The sequence below is a fragment of the Phoxinus phoxinus genome (assembly GCF_949152265.1).
Source record: "Phoxinus phoxinus genome assembly, chromosome: 21".
NCBI classification, from domain to species: domain Eukaryota; kingdom Metazoa; phylum Chordata; class Actinopteri; order Cypriniformes; family Leuciscidae; genus Phoxinus; species Phoxinus phoxinus.
The window spans coordinates 27,316,649-27,336,938 of record NC_136896.1 but is presented as its reverse complement, the minus strand read 5'-3'; the positions used below and the strand labels follow the sequence as shown (position 1 = coordinate 27,336,938).

Sequence of the window (20,290 nt, the reverse complement as noted above, 5' to 3'; positions counted from 1 at the left end):
TCATGCGTATTACGTGTTCAGTCGTGTTTCTTCACAACATGACATCGGCAGGCATGATAATGCAGCGCTTTTAGTCGTTTTCGCTGATCGTAGTGAATGAGGATTGTTTTGACAACGTACCCTAAGACTTTTGTAGAGCATTAACAGCGCCATTACTGCCATAACAAGCAGTGTGACTGTACAACACACAGCTGTTGTTGTATCCCATTAGCATTTATTGAATACTTTTCCTGTTATACCAACAAATTGCACTTCTCTTTGATCTTATGAGTTTTCCTCAACTAAAATCCACAGTTCACAACAAAATCCCGTCTGGAATCTCCATGGCACTGCATCGGGCAGTGGGAAAAGTCTCACCTGTTTTATGCGCATCTGGCACACAAACTGTCTGGAACACAGCAAAGTTCCTCCTTGTGCAAACACTCTCTCTTACTTTTCCTCAAAGCTTTTTGTACACTGGGAATGTGATGACTGCTCAACATTTATTACCATTTACCTAATATATATCATCAAATGGAGCAGTATAACAAAAAAAGACAGTCGAATCCACAAGTCCATTGCAGTTTTCTAATTCATAATTCATTATTATTTTCAATTACAAATGAAATTATGATCATCACACTTGCAGTACAAAGTTTTTCAGAATGTCTTAGCATTTGGTATGTCACAGTTTCCCATTAATTACAGAAAGAAATCATGAGCATGTCATCCCATTTAATAAAGACCATCTGTCACTGATCATGCAAACTTCTTTGTACAAATTTACTTTGAAAAGTGACCAAAAGAGTGCAGGATCTGAGTCTGTTTATTATTTTTTCCCTGAAATTCTTGCCCAAAATTTCAATCCCTGAATTTCAATCCATACTTTCCACAGTATGAGCTGAAAGACCTTTTACAGTAAACATGTCCTGACTCCACTTAGTGAAAAATGTATGTGCGCCATAACGCCACATGCCTCCAAGGGCAGTTGAAGAGCCCGTCTAACCAGGGCAGGAACTCACATCTGTTGGTTTTTGTGTAGCGGTGCCTTGTTGTGAGTGTTAAAGCATAAAAAACATGCACAGTTGGCTCTCTAATGAGTGTGTGTGTGTGTGTGTGTGTGTGTGTGTGTGTGTGTGTGTCACGGCTCATGGCCGTTCTGCAAACCAACCTAAAAGCGGTAATGCAAGGGTGTGTGCGACTAGAGAACACACAAGATCAACATAGATGTTTACACACAGCACCTGGGATACTATGCAAAGACATATATTCGCCACAGGGTACACATATAAAACCATCAAAAGTGTCAGTAACTGAACAAAGACATTCAGTTTGGATTCCTGCATTCAAAGGTGAGGCGAGGGTTAACACGGGTGGTCGTCCGGACACAAGGTCAGATCGCAGAGGTCTTTCCTTCTTTATAGACCTTATTCAGAGCAGCGCCATGACAGGTATGAAAGCGAGGCTGATTACAAAAACAAAAGGCTCACCATTAAAAGCCATGTCCCAAGCATACAATTATAATGATGTTCTTATAATAATGTTATGACAGACTTGCGCTGCACATGTTGCACTTTACTGTGATTTCAATCATATTTCAAGCAATTCAAAACCATCATGGTGAACAGTGCACATTTGAAGAGTCTCAGCTGAAGAAAATAATCCTCTATTTTTAATCGGCTTTAATAAATTGGCCAAATTTTTTTATCAAGCCGATAACGATAACATTAAAAATGAACATATATCGGCCGATACCGATATGGTGGCTGATATGACGTGCATCCCTACAGTAGTTAGTATGCTAATCATATAGGCCTGGTCTCACATAAAATCAACAAAATGTATTTACTTGTTTTGATAATGCGTTGCTGCTTTCTCCAAGACACAAATAATTAGCATGACACTGAAGCTGAAGTTTAAACCAGTGTACTGAGATGATTCAGACTGCAAACTAGACTGTATGCTACAAATAGATGCAGCTGAATGCTTCCTCTACACTTCCCCTTTCTTTGAATCCTGTGAAACTGATCGTTCAAATAGACATGGGAGCATTTGAGTCTTCCCATGGAGTGTCAAGACGACTTATGAAACAAAGCTCCTACTGTTACACTGAAAGGATGTCAACAAACTTCTAGATTTTTTTGCTGTTCTGTTCTTGTCAGTGTCGTGTTTGTAGTTTTGTGGGACATTTCAATAGCCGTGCTTAAAATGTCGCTTCTAACACCAAGAAATGCAAAAACAACAACAAAAATGTAATGTAAAAACTATGCTTCTATTCTTGCAGATTGCAAAACCATACTGAGGCAAGGACACTTTGTAATTGTCCTTTTATTTAAAGGAATTTAATAACTATAGGATTTACATGGATTTGAGGGGATAAAGAACAAGAAAGAAGAACAGTTGAAGAACAAGAATAATAATTTTCAGCAAATGAATACATTTTTATTTTTATTTTCGAATATGCACACATTCACTCTTATTCATATGCCTAATATGTATCCTTCATATGCCAAAATGCAAAACAGCAAAATATTTCTTGTCCTGCCACATTCAATTAGATTTCTATCGTCAAACAATTTTCAAATATTAAATGACAGCTTACATCTTACCACGCACTTTCACAGTTAAAAACTGAAGCACTCAGTGTAAACAGTAAAGCACAACTTCTTTGATTTGATTGGCCATCTCAATTTTTTTGACACTGACAAGTGCTATTAAGGCCCGTTCACACCAAGACCAATAACGATATTAGCGTCCACACAAGCGGACTATATCGTTCTGGGCTTAAGCCAAAGTAGATCGTAGAACCATTGCCAACAATAGTCTCTACAATCAACACGGTTCATGATGCTTTTGAGAAATGCAGCCCTGTATATTATAAGCACACGCTGCAGTTTATGAATGCTTGAGCTCTTTAAAGCAAGAAGGATTCTGATTGGCTGTCAATGTTTTTATCTTTCATCAGCTAGAAGAAATCGTTCTGAAAGTGACACCAACGATATCATTTCGCTGTGCCGTTATCATTAGTTGTGTTGAAAACTCTGCTATTCTTTTATATTTAGAAATATATATATATCGTTATAGTTGTCATCCTTGGTGTGAAGGGGCCTTTAAAACCGCTAAGGCAGATGGTGGTTATGGCCATTCACTGAAGTCCTGTAGGCTGACAATCTACACAACATAAAAAAAATCTGTATATAGCCTACCAACTTAGCAGGTATTATTTGTTATGTAAGCAGGCAAATCTGTTTGACCATGTCAAAAACTGCTGGGTTGGAATTAGCAATAAATCCATGGATGGCACCAGGAAAAGTCAGAGTGTATCTCCTTAGGCGTTATTGCTTGTTTATCTGGCACCAAACTGAAAATCGCTGCTCTCCACTGGCACGTACTGAGTTTGTGCTTTAGAATAGCTGAAAGTATGATGCTCTCATCACGGTTGACTACCCTTGTATCCCTGACCTAAATTTGCTCAGCATCGCTATGAAGCACAGTTCCTCCTCTCTCATATTCTCTCACTGCTTTCAATCCCCGCCTCCTTTCGGGCAGGGCCAGTTATGTTCTAATTCAAACACTGTCCCATAACATAACAGGCGTATCACAAAATGACTCATTTATGAAATCAACCAAATCGAGATTACATAAGACCCTGGCAGTCTAGTCTGTAGAACCCAATATTGGATTAGATGACAAGAATACAGACTGTAAATCTGATGCCAGAACATGTATTCTGAGATTTCTGACTGATGTGATGACATAAGCAACTTCCATTATCCCGCTAGCATGCGAAATGACTCTTATGATGAGTCACTCCCTTTATGAGCAGGGTGGAGAATGGTTACACTGTACTGTGGTGGAAAGGCAAATAGTAAATTCAGAAAATTATGCTAATATTGAAAATATTTATATGCAGATGAAATTTAGCTTTGTAGCTAATTCTGGGACAGTTTCTGACTGTCCTTTGACCCTGTCAAAAAAAAAAAAAAAAAAGGAATAAATGACACCAGACCGTTGAATTATTAGAAAATAATGCACACCCAAAGTGGTAAAGTGGGCCACAAAGCGAAGCAGAGTCACACTTCAGGTGTGCATTATTTTCTAATAATTCAACGGACCGGAGTCAATTATTCTTTTTTTAATACGGTTACCACGTAAAAGCCCCAAAAAAATTATTCATAAAAACGTTTTTTCTTCCAATTTAGCTCACAAGGTGCTCTTGACATGCTGTATAATATGGATCATCAGGTTTTGCATAAACTTGTTCGAGTGCAGCAGATGTCATTAAAGCACACGAACAACCCGAACACTGAAATCTCTATTCATTTTTCAACTCTACAAATGATACGATCAAAAGTATATTGATGTGATTTTATTAAATTGCCAAAATAGAATATATAAACATTTTTGTTAATGGTCTCAAACTTTTGTACCCCACTTTACATGTGTTTCAGTTCATAACTAGCAGCATTCCAGAACAGTCATGCATAAGTTCTCAGGGCAAAGGACCATGTGGATGCATGTAGACGTGGAATTTTGGAATTCTGTTCATCACGCTTCTGTCAGAGAGGTAATGGCCTAAGTCTCCACAGCTGCAAATTCACCTCAAATTACACAAATCACTTGGTCTGTGGCAGAGATCCCACTCACACCCTCTCATGCCAACTTCTCTGAGGAGACTGATGTTGCAGCAAGCTAAAGCCCTCAGTCAGTGCCATGCCAATTAAGCACTCATACTGGTCTGAGAGACTTCATATGGCATTATGTCAGAGATTTGATGCTCTTTGTAAGACTGTCCATATCACTAAACCACAACAATTTGCTCAGATGTTTCCATGGGGCTTAGTGACCATTAAAAATAATAAGCTCACATGGCAAATATCTATAATGCTGGGGCTAAACAATTATCTTCTATCATTTTTGCAACAACATGTTTACACAAATGGCACAAAACATTAATAAATTCAATATTTGTTGTTCTTCCCCCAGAATAAAGATAATAGATCTGTCTAATTATAGGCTATGTGATTTTGATGTATTTGATTCAGTGGCCGCAATGTTTTACGATTCTATTCTGTAATGGCTTCTGCTGAAATTCCCCATCAGAAATAGGCTACCCCTAATTAGTAAATTTAATTAACTAACCATTTAATTAATTAAATTACATCCGCTTCGACAGATGATTTTAGTGTGACTTTTGGGACACTAAAGGAGTTGTAACAATGTCACAGCTGCTCGTTTTCATACAACAAAGATGCATAATGCCTGTGCATGGATACACCCTATCTAGGGTTCTTTGCATGATCTCTAAACCATGAGAGTGGCTCGACTGATTCTATTATGAAATAATTATTGAGATTCAGTCATGACAATTAAAAACGTCAAACAGTGATCGGACACTGGCAATGGCGGTACATTCATGTAATCAATATAAAACTGTAATGAGGGAAAAAGGCGAGGCACCTTAAAACCCTCAACTCAACCCCCATTTTAAATCGGATTACAGTCCACAAGGGATGCAGTTTAACGCAGTGATTATTGGGTGCCGCTACCAAAACGACCCCATGTGCGAAGCGCGCATTGAACATGAAGAATAATGCTGGTTAGCCTACTAAATGAACCCACGCATCCATGAATAGACAACTGTACTGTCGTTGACGAAAGGTGTTGCATAGCATTATTAGAACACAGAATCAGCACTCGGTCAGCGACGACACGTAACCATGAAATGAAATAAAAGCGAGTCGCCTATAGCCTAAATCCGACAGAACTCAGGCGTGATATCAGACACAGATACACTGTGATGGCAGAATTCAGACACATGAACACAGTCAGACCAGACGACATGGAGAGCTGGAATCATGGCCGCATCTCTGTTCTGTAGAGATGGAGGGAGGTGGTTCCAACAAAGCATCCTTCAACAAAAATCGTTTTACAGTGTGCTTGAACTTGCATAGGCATTCCGTTTTAGAGAGGAAGAAACAACCTCGCTTGAATACAGCATTTCTTTTATTTGGAATTATTCGCATTATTCGCATTCTTTGTAGTCCTTAAATATGTTGCTAGAATAAAAATGACACATTGTGCGTAATAGCTCTAGCGATTTGCGTTCAACTGATCATTTGAAAATAAAGGTGCAGGGGGGGAAAAAAGGTTTTACACGTCTAAAGGTCTAGTCTTGAACATGAGCACGTTAACAGATTGGCATTTGGTGAAAAGTCCCATAAATACCGTTACACGAAGCCTAGGCTACGCTTGGTTCAGTCTGAATAATCTTGTTAGTCACTTAACGTATTTTTCTTATGAGACCGGGCATTTTCTTCTAATATTTGAGCATATTCTATATTCAGAGCATTAGTTTATTAATACGTAAGCTGCACAGGCCCGATTTAACAACATGACTTGACCAACGACGATTTAAAATTGCGACAAGGACACGCTGTCTGTTTGATTCAAACCTCCTTCGAATACAGTGCATGAAAACCAGCAGATATACACAAATAAATCGCATTTAAAATCACAAATGGCAGCTTTGACAGGTTCTGCTTACCTGTGCACGGGTCGCTGTTATTGTCTCTCCAGCTGCAGTCGCTCACTGAGCGCAAGACTAGAGCTCGAGCGCTGCGGTTCCTGGTGCAGCCTGTTCAGGAGACGAGGCGCTAGAGAGACATCACAGAATCAACTGCTTTTCTTCCGAATCTTTCACAAGTCAATATGAAAACTTCTGAGGAAAATCGAAGACGCGAGCGTTTAAGTTGTGTGTATCTGTTTACTATAGGATAATGTGCTGCTGTATGTTGATGGGACCAGTAGCCTACGTATTTGGACACTTTAAAATGTACGAATAAATTACAAATACTCGCCATTTATTTGTTATAATTATAGGTTTATTATAGAGTGTGGATTAGTGTAATGTGGGACACGTAAGATTCAGTGCATTAGGGGAGGTTAGCACTTTTTGTTTGAGCATCAGTAATGCAGTAGCCTAATGTGGTTCTCAGATAGCAGACCAACACTGAATCAACATTGAATCAACATCAATGTTAATGCATTAACCAAAAGATAATTGAATCAATGTTGAAATGTAACATAGATTTTTTATCAGGTTTGCACCCTGAAATAATGTTATTTCAACGATGAAAAATCAAGATGGACTAAATCAATCATTTTCAACCTCAACCAAAATTATGATTCTGATGGAATTTCAACGTTGAATCAATGTCACCTTGCTATCTGGGTTGGTTGTGCTAGATCTCTCAAACTTAGCCACATTTGTCTAATAAAACTCACTTGGACACGTACACGTACGTCTGCAAGATGTCTGTTATAGATCACTTTATCTGGAAAGCATCTGCTGTTTATTGACATCTGATAGACGTCTTTAAGATGTCAGTTTTACATATATTCTATATCATAAATATCTTCATTTTCTAAACGTCTATTTGACATCTGATAGAAAACGTCCTATAGTCGTAATCACAGATGAGCAAACACTCTAAAAAATACGCCTTCCAGATGTAAACACACAAATCTATCAAATAGACGTCTCCGGGATTGAGGCTGTGCTATCAGGGTATACACAATCAAAGATTATGTGCTAATGATAAATACAAAGATTTCCATTGTTACAACCTGGGTGAGTTGTAACACGCTGGGGATAGATCTCACAATGAGAGGTGATTTGTTGAGTAATATCCACATTTATTGAAGAACAAAGAATAATCACTTTTGAATAAAGTGAAATATTTAAAATGACAACAACAAAAAAAACATTGTATTTCTTTTAGGACGTTAAACTGTTTTATATCACAAATGTGACATGAATACACCTCACAAACACTCACAACAGTTGTTTTTGTGTTCACTTTAATGTTGTTATATAGGTAATGTGTCCCTTATCCATTAGGTGGCGACCAAGTGCTTGCTAAGAGTTAAGTTGCAGTGTTCGAAGGATTGAAGCAAGTCTTTTAGTGTTTCTGAGTAGTCACATTTTACATTTTATGACTCATTGAATACAATTACTAAAAATAAGAAGTGTATAAAAACATCTCTCAAATAGAAAAAAAAAGTAATTTGGAGAATTGAATGTTTTACTTTGTACAATGTAAGGTCTGTTATACATTTCCCCTAAGATCTGTTTGGCTTATGTTTGATGTTAAATGTCATTGTATGCTTTTCTGAAAGTTTAATAAAAAAAATAAAAAAAGAGTAGTCACATTTTGTGTTTGTGTGTACAGTCAAAACTTCGATGTCAATAAAGCTTGGATGGAAATTAAACTAAGTCACTTTATTGACACATCACAACATTCAGTCACTAGCTATGTTGCCATCCATCTAGATAGTGGGGTAAGATGAGACAGTGGGTAAGTTGATCCACCCCCCTTATCTTGGCAACTGTAGTTTTATTGTCATGTGACCATATATTTTGGAACCACCCATCATTTCTGCCAGACTGTAAAAGGAGGAGCACATGAGTGCTTCACATGGAGGAGGTGAAGGCACCCATTTACTGTAAAAGTACAATTTTAGTGTAACAGATGTAATGGCTGTTACATTAAAGCAAATTTGTCCAGGTCTAAAATATATATGATCAAATATTGGTGATTTAGCAATGTATAAAACCATGCTAATCAGCTATACATTAGCCTGAATTGGTATCATCTTTTTTGATAGGAACTATGTACAAATACACCAAATCCTTCTTACCAGAAGAACATACCACCTAAATGTTTATTAGTTTCAGTGACATTTATTCATGCATTCTAATTTAGTTTTTATTTTATTTTTACTTTATTTTACTCAAACTGTTTATTTAGTTTTTCGGAAGGTTACAACTTTGGTGTTCAATATGTTCTTTCAGAAATGCAAACAATTAAAGATATTTAAATTTCATCTTAATTTGGTTGGTTTTATGTTGTTTAAGTTATAAGAAAAGAAATATGACTTTGTAAAAGGAAATTTGATTATTGAAGTAGTTTTAAAAGAGGTACATTATCTTTACACGTTCGCAGGGTTTGACTCACATTCAAATATGACCAGTTTACACCCAGATGGTGCAACTTACCCCTAACCTGGGGCAAATTGAGGCACAGGAACACTTTTTTTAATATAAGAAACTCTTTTTTTTTTTATCTTTTGGCATTGATGTATTATGATCATTTAAAATTATAGGAAACATCCTGAAATTAGATACTTTCTTTGGGCTTTGTATAATAAATAAACCTATACTTTAGAAATGAAAAGTACTTCACCTTGTTTGATTTTTCTTTTTCTTTTATTTGGTAAATTATTTCTTTGGTATTCAACTATTTTGATAGCTAAATATAGAAAACAAAACACACTCATCAACTTTTAGATGAAGTGCCCCCAACTGATTGATATTAAATACAGGTGCAATTAAACTTTAAATAAAGTGTTGCTAAATAATTTTTCAATCTCATGTTATTGCTTTACTTCATCAATCCATTTATAATATCTGAATATTTTATATTGAACTATTCTATTCATAATAAATTAGTTACTTCCTTTTAATTTTGTAGGATATTTGTAATACTAGTTATGTTTATGTGTTCCCCGGTATATTTTTGCCATGTCTGGTTATACTGTGTTTTTAAAAGTGTGGTAAAGTATGATTTCACTTTTCTAACTTTAGTTAGTGTGTAATGTTGCTGTTTGAGCATAAACAACATCTGCAAAGTTACAACACTCAAAGTTCAAAGCAAAGGAAGATATTTGCTTTTAAAGAAAAGGACTACAACACACAGCTGGTAGGGACTACACGACATTCCTCCCGGGTTAGTGACATCACCAAGGCTAAATGTACATAAGCCCCGCCCCCGGGAACCATGTTGAGAGTTGTTGTAGTCGAGTACATTTGTGAGTCAGCTCAAACTTTAGCATCCATCTTTTCACATGCAATAGAAAGTCACTCTGTGTGCATCTCACAACAGTTCCTATACGAGTGATTTATAGATTATCATGACAGAATATGCTAATTGAAGATAGTTAACTCCACATCAGCAACATAAATTCATCAACTAACCAATCAGAGACGTCCTGTTGAATTCTACGTGTTGTCACTTCTTCTTGAGTCTCTCCATCTTTGTCTGACTCCGTTTTAACATTAAAGGCAGAACAGTTTGTCATTTTTTAGTGTGTCTGCGTAGGGTAATAGAGAGCCTAACACCGTGTCCTAACTACACGCGACGCGACGCCGCGACACGCGATAAAAGGTATCTTTTCCATGTTAATCAAAGTTTTTGTCCTAACCAGACGCGACGGCGACACGCGAAGTTTCTAATTTAGAAACGGTTCCTATTTCTGCGACGTCGCGGCTGACAGATCATTGAGTTTGAATATAATTTTCCTTCCATCCATAATAAAGCGACGGGATGGATATGGATTTCCCTATGAACAAGATCGAATAAACTGATTGTCATATGAAGAAATTACACTGGTTATGAGTACACATTATTTATTTTTAGTTAAAAATAGGTCACTGTGCCAGAAGCAATAATGGATAATTTACCTCAGATTTTGAAAGCATATAATATAGCGTTCAAACTGAATTCTATGCAAACATACAACTGTACTTCTTAACAAAATTAGTCAATGAGTATATTTTGTTAATGTTTTGATTTTTAATAATGTTATTTCTTGATTTTATTATATCCTTACCCATTTCCAATGCGAGTGCGGGCCAGCAGTGCGCTTTCACAGAGAGACTCCGCCCACACGCTGTTCTGAATGGCTGTGATTTTTGATTGACGTGTGGGGTCTCACAGTCGCGTCGCGTCTAGTGTGGACAGACACACTTGCTGTCGCTGGAATTTTATCGCGTCGCGTGTAGTTAGGACACGGTGTGCGTCTCTCCCCTTCCGGTTGACCACCATGGGACCTTATTTCGGAAAAATATTGTATGGTAGTCAAGGCGAGAGACAACAAATATTTTGATCTCGTTTGAATTGTGCCCTGAATTACACATATGATGTTTGTCAATTTAAAAGATACATTTTAAAGTCAAGAAAGTCGCAGTTTGATGTAAAACTGTTGAGGTATAAGACTGTGAAAATACGTAATTACAAAGACTACAAACCGAAAAGGTGAACATGTGACGTCATACCTTTTCACTCAATGAAGCTAACTTTACTGACGCTAACGTCTGTAATTTTTTCTATAGTCTTACGTTATAATCGTAACGTTACACCGAGTGTTTTGTACCAGACTGCACACACACAAGCAACGGTGACGTATAGTGCGAGACGAGAATCTCCACACGAGGATAAATCGTCCCAAAAGATCGGAGATCGGAGCGGTCCCGACGTCCTTCCGAGCAGATGAGAGCAGTCTTAACACACCACACACGGCAGGAATATCTGATCAGATTATTTTACGATAATCGGAGCATCCTTAAGATTGTCGGAAGGGGTAAATCGGGGCTAAAATCGGCCTAATTATCCTGCCGTGTGAACTAGCCTTAAGGCGTTCACAGATCGAATCTTGCCCCTCCCGATCTTCTCTGACACAATTCGGGCCCGCCCCGATCATATCAGACAAACATGTTTAATATATCGGGATGAGCAAGATTGTGATTATGTCAGTACTGTCACAATCGCCAATTAAAAACAATAGAGCTGTTGTGGTTAAGGAATTTCCATTGAGGTAATTTTGAGTGACTCAACAGCGCGATACACGGCGGTAGTATAAGTTATTGAGTATTTCAAGGTTTAATACCAATTGGAAGACTGTGTTATTGAGTTTAACAGTCTTGTGAAGATAAGTGACTACGTTTACATGCAGCCAATAACCCGTTCAAAACCGGGATATTAGCAATAACCCGGTCGCGCACGGCCATGTAAACACCGGCAAAAACCCGGATATGCTCATATCCCGGTTTTTAAAAACATTATACCTGGGGTACCCCTTTTCTAACCCGAATATTTGGTCTTGTAAACGCGTTTCGGCATATCCCCATCAAAATGTGTGTTCTGCGCATGTTCTATTCGCAAGGAATCTTGGTCTTTTGAGTAGAGACGGCGCATAAAAAAAACCCGCGTGCAGTATAGCGGAAGTAAACAAGTCGAGGTTAACATGGCGAGACGCAGCACAGCACCACACTTTTGGACCGAGGAGGCGACCAATTTCTTTATTAGTGTGGTGAAAATCAAGAATATAATGTCTTTTATAAACGGCAGAAAGTACAGAGATAGTGAGATTTACAAGAAGGTGACCGAAAAGTTACGCGAAGCAGGGTTTGTACGGACGTCAGACTCCAGCTACATTTCCTATCTCTTGCTCAATTTCTCTCCTTCTATTAATAAAGACCATGAGGCACAGTAGTGTCAGTGCTGCTGGTGGATCAGTACCAGCGCCAAAGCGCAAACAAAGACTATCGCTATCTGCCCCAAACTATTCATTATCCGCCTGCTGCTGCTGCTGCTGCTGTTGTTGTCTTTGGATACAGGAAGAAGAATCGGAAATGACGCATATTGCGACTTAATGTTGTCCGTACGTCCAGACGCTAACCGTGCGTCGCCGTTTACATCGGGATATTGGCGACTGATTACACATTCCATGTATACAGGAGTAACTCTCTCTGCTCACGCATGTAAACGGGTTATCCCGAATGTTTCAGAAACCCGAATAGTGACCTTAACCCGACCATAACCCAAATTTTAACAGCTTGTAAACGTAGTCATTGTTTGGTTTTTTCCATATAATTGTAAATCCTTTAAAAGGATGTGTTACATTTTATTTTATTTCATTTCAAAATAGTGTATTTTCACATTACATTTCTTTTTACATTGTTTTACTTAATTCATTGGGTAATTTAAATACATAAAAAGCCTCATAAGACCAGTATTGGATTCAATGGTCTTTATTGCTGCTGAAAGGAATGGCAAATATGTGATTATTATTGGTAATCATAACTGTGAAACAAATAGGGTGAATACTGGCAAAGTGGGACAATGGGTAAAAGGGACAGTTAAGCTTCTTAATTTCTATCTTTACATGTAAATGATTACATTACTAAAAATCAACACTGCACACACATCATAAGCAAGTATGTGATAAAAAAAAAATAGATTCTGTGGCAATGACATCACTTCCGGGGGTATGGCACACCATATTCAACAACCTTACAGTGAAATGTGATGGTAAAGTAAAATGACAGCATTCTGAGGTAAAAATTGTTAAGATTATAAAAATTAAAACACTCATGGACCATTTGTAATTGTTATATATTTTGTTATAGGATGTAATGGTGAATCAGAATTTGTAAAAATCACATTCATATGAATCTTTTTATTTTCTTTTTTATGTGATAGCGTATTTTTATTGTGTGATTCGCAATAGCGTATTGTTAAACTAGGACAGGGTATTACTGGCAAACTGGGACAGCCATTTAAGTCATTCTAATGAGGGAATTGAGGAGGAGTCATCCATCCTGTGTTTAATGTTTCTTTTTTTATTATTCTGTATAGTAGAGTACTTAAGATATTTAGAATAGTATCATATGAGGGGCTAAGACATTTGGATCATAAAACATTATGCAGAAGGTAAATTATCAGAAAGAGTCGCACTTTACCAGTATTCACCCTACTTACCCAGGCCCCAGCTTTAACATAGCGGGTATCATTACTGGGGTTACATATTTATTTATTGCTAAATAAATAAGTGTTACGCTGTGGTCAGCAGGCACGAAGACGAATACATGTTCAGTAATGAAACGAAAATAAAAAGCGCATTTATATAGTAAACAGAAGATACAATATAATAATAATATATTGTCCACATAATATAATAACAGAACAAAACCGGACAATAAGCTTGTTATGCCATTGTTATAACAGTTATAGTAATAGTTCCGATCCTTGAATCTCACTTTACGAAAGGCTTTCTGCTGATATTTCACCAGTATATAAATTAACTGAAATAATTTCTTTCCTATAGGAATTGCTCATCTCAGCGCATTCTAGACAGGCGGTCACTCAGTCCAGTTACATTGTTACGCCGCTAGGTGTCGGGAAGGGACAGTCTTTGAGTCATTAAACTGTTCATTCAACGGAAATGTACAAAAATGCGAATTCATTCAAAGATGGATGTAAAGTGGAGCTCAAAGTTATTTATTTAAATATTAAAATAGTGAATGGCTTGTTTCATTACAAGGCTCAGCAGCAATGCGGCAACATTGAAGCTGATGCGTCACTTCACAGAGACCATGGCATCGATTCATTGCATTGACCAGCGCTGACGCCATTAATTGGATTTAACGTTAAAAGGATGATTTTTCAAAGATTTTGAATTCCTTTGTCACGGCTACCTTTTCACGAAGATGACTTGAAGGACAGATTGTGTTTACATCTGCTTTTCCGCTTCAGATCTGACAATCTGCAAAAATTCTCCTTAAGTGTGAGCTGCAACCAGATTTCACATTCGGTTACGATTTTAAAACCCCTGTAGTGTGAGCCAGGCATAAGGCAACTCTTTACTTGTCTTATCAACACGCCCCATGGAAGAGAGGGGTGGGGCGTGTTGAGCCCTTTAAATCCAATAGAGAACCTGTGGTCAATCCTCAAAAGGTGAGTGGGCAAGCTGAAGTTCACAAATTCTCCAACTCCAAGCACTAATAATGCAAGAATTGATCGCTATCGTTCAGGATTTGGCCCAGAAGCTGATATCCAGCATGCCAGAGTGAATAGCAGAGTTTATGAAGTGTCAATTCTGAAAACATTGACTCTTTGCATATGTTGAATGTTTTTGCCAAAAAAGTCTTTAAAACTTCTGGTTATTTTCCAGTATAACAGAAACATGTGGACCTAAATATGACGCCTAAATCAAAACAAATAATTCAAATTAAGTTCAGAACAGTGAAAATATTTTATTCATATAGTGACATTTTACACAAAATATAAAACACATTTTCCAAAAACAATTGGAGAAAATATAAAAAGTTCACAAATGGCTTAATGTTTTTGTTGACAATGACATTTCTATTTTATAAATTACCAGAACAGAATATCTGTATTTGGAGTAGCAGTCTTTAGGGAATACCACAAGACCTTGTCCTTATCTCATTGTCCATCTGCTTGTCTATCTTGTTCGAAGTGGCATTATCAATGCTGTGCTTGTTCCTGAGATACAACTGCAAAACATGAACATAATTAGTTAAAGGTTATGTTGCTTAATATACTTCACAACATGAACTCAAAGGGTTAGTTGACCCAGAAAGCATATTTTGGGACAACATGAGCAAATTTGTCTTAAGAAAATTAACACATTTAATTTTGTCCATCCACTGAAAGCCTACGCAATCAAACTTACATGCGTTTCAGATTCTGTTTGCCATATTTTATGTGCTCCGTGAATTACATTTACATTGATATGTGAATAGTTAGCTTATCAGAGCAATTGTTCCTTCACAATACTGAAGAGGATTAAGCAGCTTGGTTCAAATGGATTACTTATGTCTTTAAAAGTCGATATAATCTTTGAAGAATGCAAATGTTGATTAAAGGATGGACAAAATCTTAATTTGTATTTTGAAGATTAACAAAAGTCCTAAGGGTTAGGAACCACATGAGGCAGGTAACACATTTGTGGGGTAAGCATCCTTTTAAGGAGAGCAGGAACATCGTTCAGTAAGTGCAAACTGCATTGAAATACTGCATAAGATATGAACAGTTTTTGTATACGGTTCAGGTAAGTTAAGGCCCCGATATACTTCAAGTGAAATTGAAGAACGAACTGATGTGATGTCATTTCAAACTAAATCAGGCCAAAACTAACTTTCCAGAAAAATTGCCGTCGAGGTCAGAAGTCCGCGATTGAAAACATGAACACACTGGAGAGCTGCTGGACAGTAGAAAATGGTGTACTGTTTTTCATGTTTAATACAGCAGAGCTGCTTGATTTTTAGCAATCTATTGTATAAAGTGCTATATAAATATACGTGATGACTGCACAAAATCTGCACTCTTGTAAACAATTGCTATGCTTTTCTAATGCTTTAACAAAACTCAAAATAAACAAAAAAATGCTTGCTGTTTTCTGTTATTGAGAGGAAAGCACGCAGCATATATTTACATATTCATGTAAAGGATGCCGTTGGATGGTCGCTAACAGTATATCGCTGGTCTCTTGTTTCGAACTTCGTTTAACCCTTAAGCGAAGAACGAATAAGAACTTTGCTGTGAGTATTATCGGGGCCTTTAGTCAGCAGTGAATTGTTTTCATTGGCTACTACTGAAATCAAATTAAATCTGTACAGTTGTGTCTCCAAAAGACTTACCTGAAAAGTCGCAGTGTTCATTTATTACATCATACAGATTTAAATCTGCAATCCATGATGGCCACAAGGTAAACAGCAAACATTCACCTGAAGGAACAAAAAATGTATTATATATTACTTCACTTTACAATTGTAATGCAAAGACTGCTGTAGAGAAATATTAAAGCAGTTTTATTGATTTAACAAGAAATAATGTCTGAGTTTATTTTATTTCAGTTGAAGCTAAAAAAATAAATAAAAATAAAAATCAATAGAGCTAGTTTCCTAAGTAACAGTACTGCAACTACACATCTCCCTTGCTGATTTTTAAACAGAGTTTGTTTTATCTCCTGCTGTCATTACAGGTGAGGGCATTTGTAAAAATTCAGATGTAAAACTTACAACTGCAGTTGTAGAAGCAGTTGTATATAGAGCTGAGGCTGTGGCTTCAGCAGTTGCAGTTGATGGTTTTGTGGAAATGTTGTAGCTGCTGTAGCGGGCCTTGTAACCCTACTTTTATGATCATTACAGCTGTAGATGTTTCCCAAATTCCTGTTGAACTAACTGAAGTTGTTCCAGCAAACGTGGTTCATAGGATAGTAGTAGTTTTCCGAGTGATTGTAGTTTTTAAAAAAATGAATGGTAAGGTAGTAGTTAAAATAGAACTCCTGTTGAACTGGATTGGATTCAACAGTGGATATTAAGCCAGGTGTAGTTTAAAGTGAGGTTTATCCTCCAGAAGCTGTCATTACAGGTGTGGATGTTTCCAATACAATTCCTGTTGAACTAATTGAGGGTGTTTTTTCTACCGTTGTGCCTAAGGAAGTAATTTCTCATGAAGTAGAAGTTTTCAGAGCCATTGTGGTTTAAAAAGTTAAGCTAGAAGTAGTTTCAGGTGAAGTTGTTCACACAGTTATTACTGGTGTGGATGTTTCCAACAATTCCTGTTTATCTAACACTAAGCAAAACTGGTGAACAGGGTAGTACAATCTACAGAAGTGGTAACTAAGGCACTTTCTGCAGAATCAGTGGTTTCATGTAAGGTTGTTGCTCCAGCAGTTGTCATGATGGTGTCGATGTTTATAAATTCATTTGTTGACTGAATCTGTTGTTTCTGCAGTAACTGGCCTTGTAACCCAACTGTTTGTAGAGTCATCGCAGCTGTAGAAGTTTCCAATAGGGTACTGTCTACAGAAGGGGTGTGTAGGGTACTTTCTGCAGAAGCAACTATTTTCAGGTGAGGTTGTTTCTCCAGAAGTGGTAACTAAGGCACTTTCTGCAGAATCAGTGGTTTCATGTAAGGTTGTTGCTCCAGGAGTTGTCATGATGCTGTCGATGTTTACAAATTCATTTGTTGACTTGACTGAATCTGTCGTTTCTGCAGTAACTGGCCTTGTAACCCAACTGTTTGTAGAGTCATCGCAGCTGTAGAAGTTTCCAATAGGGTACTGTCTACAGAAGTGGTGTGTAGGGTACTTTCTGCAGAAGCAACTATTTTCAGGTGAGGTTGTTTCTCCAGCAGTTGTCATTAAGGATGTGGATGATTCCAAATGAATTGGTGTTGTTTCAGCAGAAGAGATGCCTAGAGTAAAAGTTTCTGGAGAAGTCGTGCCTATGGTAGTAATTTCTACGGTTGATTTCAGAGACATTGTGGATTCAACTGCAGATGTTAAGCCAGGTGTAGTTACACCTGAGGCTGTTTTCATAGCAGTTGTCACTGGAGTGTATTGGAGACATCCACAGCTCTCTGTTAAACTAAATGGTGTCGTTTCAGCAGAAGTAGTACCTGGGGATGAAGGAATAGGAAAAATTGTGTCTAAGGAAGTAGTTTCTGGAAAAGATGTAGTTTGAGACGACATAGTTTCAACAGCAGTTGTTAAAGTAGGAGAAGCATTGCCTATAGAAGTAGTTTCTGCCAAAGTGCAGCCTAGTGTAGTACTGTCTGCACAAGTCGTAGTTTGAGCCAACGGAGATTCAACTGCAGATGTTATGCCAGTTGTAGTTACAACTGAGGTTGTTTTTATTGCAGTTGTCGTTACAGGTGTGGATGTTTCCAATACAGTTGCTGTTGAACTAACTGAGGGCGTTTCTTCAGCAGTAGTTCCTATGGGAGAAGTTTCTGCAGAAGTTCGGCGTAGAGTGGTACTTTCTGAAGTTGTAATTTGAGCTAACGTAGTTTTAACAGCAGATGTTAAGCCAGGTGTAGTTACACCTGAGGCTGTTTTCATAGCAGTTGTCACGGGAGTGTATTGGAGACATCCACAGCTCTCTGTTAAACTAAATGGTGTCGTTTCAGCAGAAGTAGTACCTGGGGATGAAGGAATAGGAAAAAATGTGTCTAAGGAAGTAGTTTCTGGAAAAGATGTAGTTTGAGCCGACATAGTTTCAACAGCAGTTGTTAAAGTAGGAGAAGCATTGCCTATAGAAGTAGTTTCTGCCAAAGTGCAGCCTAGTGTAGTACTGTCTGCACAAGTCGTAGTTTGAGCCAATGGAGATTCAACTGCAGATGTTATGCCAGTTGTAGTTACAACTGAGGTTGTTTTCATTGCAGTTGTCGTTACAGGCGTGGATGTTTCCAATACAGTTACTGTTGAACTAACTGAGGGCGTTTCTTCAGCAGTAGTTCCTATGGGAGAAGTTTCTGCAGAAGTTCGGCGTAGAGTGGTACTTTCTGAAGTTGTAATTTGAGCTAACGTAGTTTTAACAGCAGATGTTAAGCCAAGTGTTGTCCCACCTAAGGTTGTTTTTATAGCAGTTGTCATTACAGGTGTGGATGTTTCCAATACAACTCCTGTTGAACTAACTGAGGGTATTGTTCGAGCAGTAGTTCCTACAGGAGAAGTTTCTGCAGAAGTGCTGCCTAGGGTAGTACTTTCTGAAGTTGTGGTTTGAGCCAACGTAGTTTTAACAGCAGATGTTAAACCAGGTGTAGTTACAACTGAGGTTGTTTTCATAGCAGTTGTCATTACAGGTGTGGATGTTTCCAATACAATTCCTGGTGAAATAACAGAGGATGTCACTTCAGCGGAAGTACTCCTTAGAGAAGCTGTTTCTGCAGAAGTTGTAGTTTTAGGAAACGTCATTTCAACAGATGTTGAGCCAGGTGTTGTCCCACCTAAGGTTGTTTTCAAAGCATCTGTCACTACAGGTGTGGATGTTTCCAATACACCCTCAGTTAGTTCAACTGGGATTGTAGTTTCAGCAGAAGTACTGCTTAGAGAAGTTCTTACTGGAAAAGTGCTGCTTAGGGTTGTACTCTTTGCAGAAGTTGTAGTTTGAGCCAATGTAGTTCTAACAGCAGATGTTAAACCAAGTATAGTTACAACTGGAGTTGTTTTCATAGCAGCTATCACTACAGGTGTGGATGTTTCTAATACAATTCCTGTTGACCTAACTGAGGGTGTGGTTTCAGTGGAAGTACTCCTTAGAGAAGTTGTTTCTGGAGAAGTGCTGCCCACGGTAGTACTGTCTGCAGCAGTTGTAGATTGAGCCAAAGTAGTTTTAACAGCAGATGTTAATCCAGGTGTAGTTACAGCTGAGGTTGTTTTCATAGCAGTTGTCATTACAGGTGTGAATGTTTCCAATAAAATTCCTGTTGAACTAACTGAAGGCGTTGTTTCAGCAGAAGTAGTGCCTGGGGTTGAAGTTATTGGAGAAGCATTGCCTATAGAAATAGTTTCTGCCAAAGTGCAGCCTAGTGTAGTACTGTCTGCACAAGTCGTAGTTTGAGCCAACGGAGATTCAACTGCAGATGTTATGCCAGTTGTAGTTACAACTGAGGTTGTTTTCATTGCAGTTGTCGTTACAGGTGTGGATGTTTCCAATACAGTTACTGTTGAACTAACTGAGGGCGTTTCTTCAGCAGTAGTTCCTATGGGAGAAGTTTCTGCAGAAGTTCGGCGTAGAGTGGTACTTTCTGAAGTTGTAATTTGAGCTAACGTAGTTTTAACAGCAGATGTTAAGCCAGGTGTTGTCCCACCTAAGGTTGTTTTTATAGCAGTTGTCATTACAGGTGTGGATGTTTCCAATACAACTCCTGTTGAA

The 20,290-nt window shown here is 37.9% G+C and overlaps 1 protein-coding gene and 1 long non-coding RNA gene across 16 annotated transcripts in view; both read right to left on the bottom strand.

Moving 5' to 3' along the window:
* mapta (microtubule-associated protein tau a) overlaps positions 1-6,620 on the bottom strand; it is a 34,232-nt gene extending 27,612 nt beyond the window's left edge. For all 15 annotated transcript variants that reach the window (XM_079594491.1, XM_079594481.1, XM_079594495.1 and 12 more), the window contains exon 1: positions 6,527-6,620. The gene's annotated coding sequence lies outside the window, so the exon portion shown is untranslated. The remainder of the gene's footprint in view (positions 1-6,526) is intronic.
* Positions 6,621-14,834: 8,214 nt separating this feature from the next.
* Positions 14,835-20,081, bottom strand: LOC306989549. The gene is made up of 3 exons (XR_013795660.1): positions 16,649-20,081; positions 16,268-16,354; positions 14,835-15,121 (listed from the first exon to the last, which is right to left on the bottom strand). It is a non-coding gene; the product is annotated as an uncharacterized lncRNA (long non-coding RNA).
* Positions 20,082-20,290: the final 209 nt, after the last annotated feature.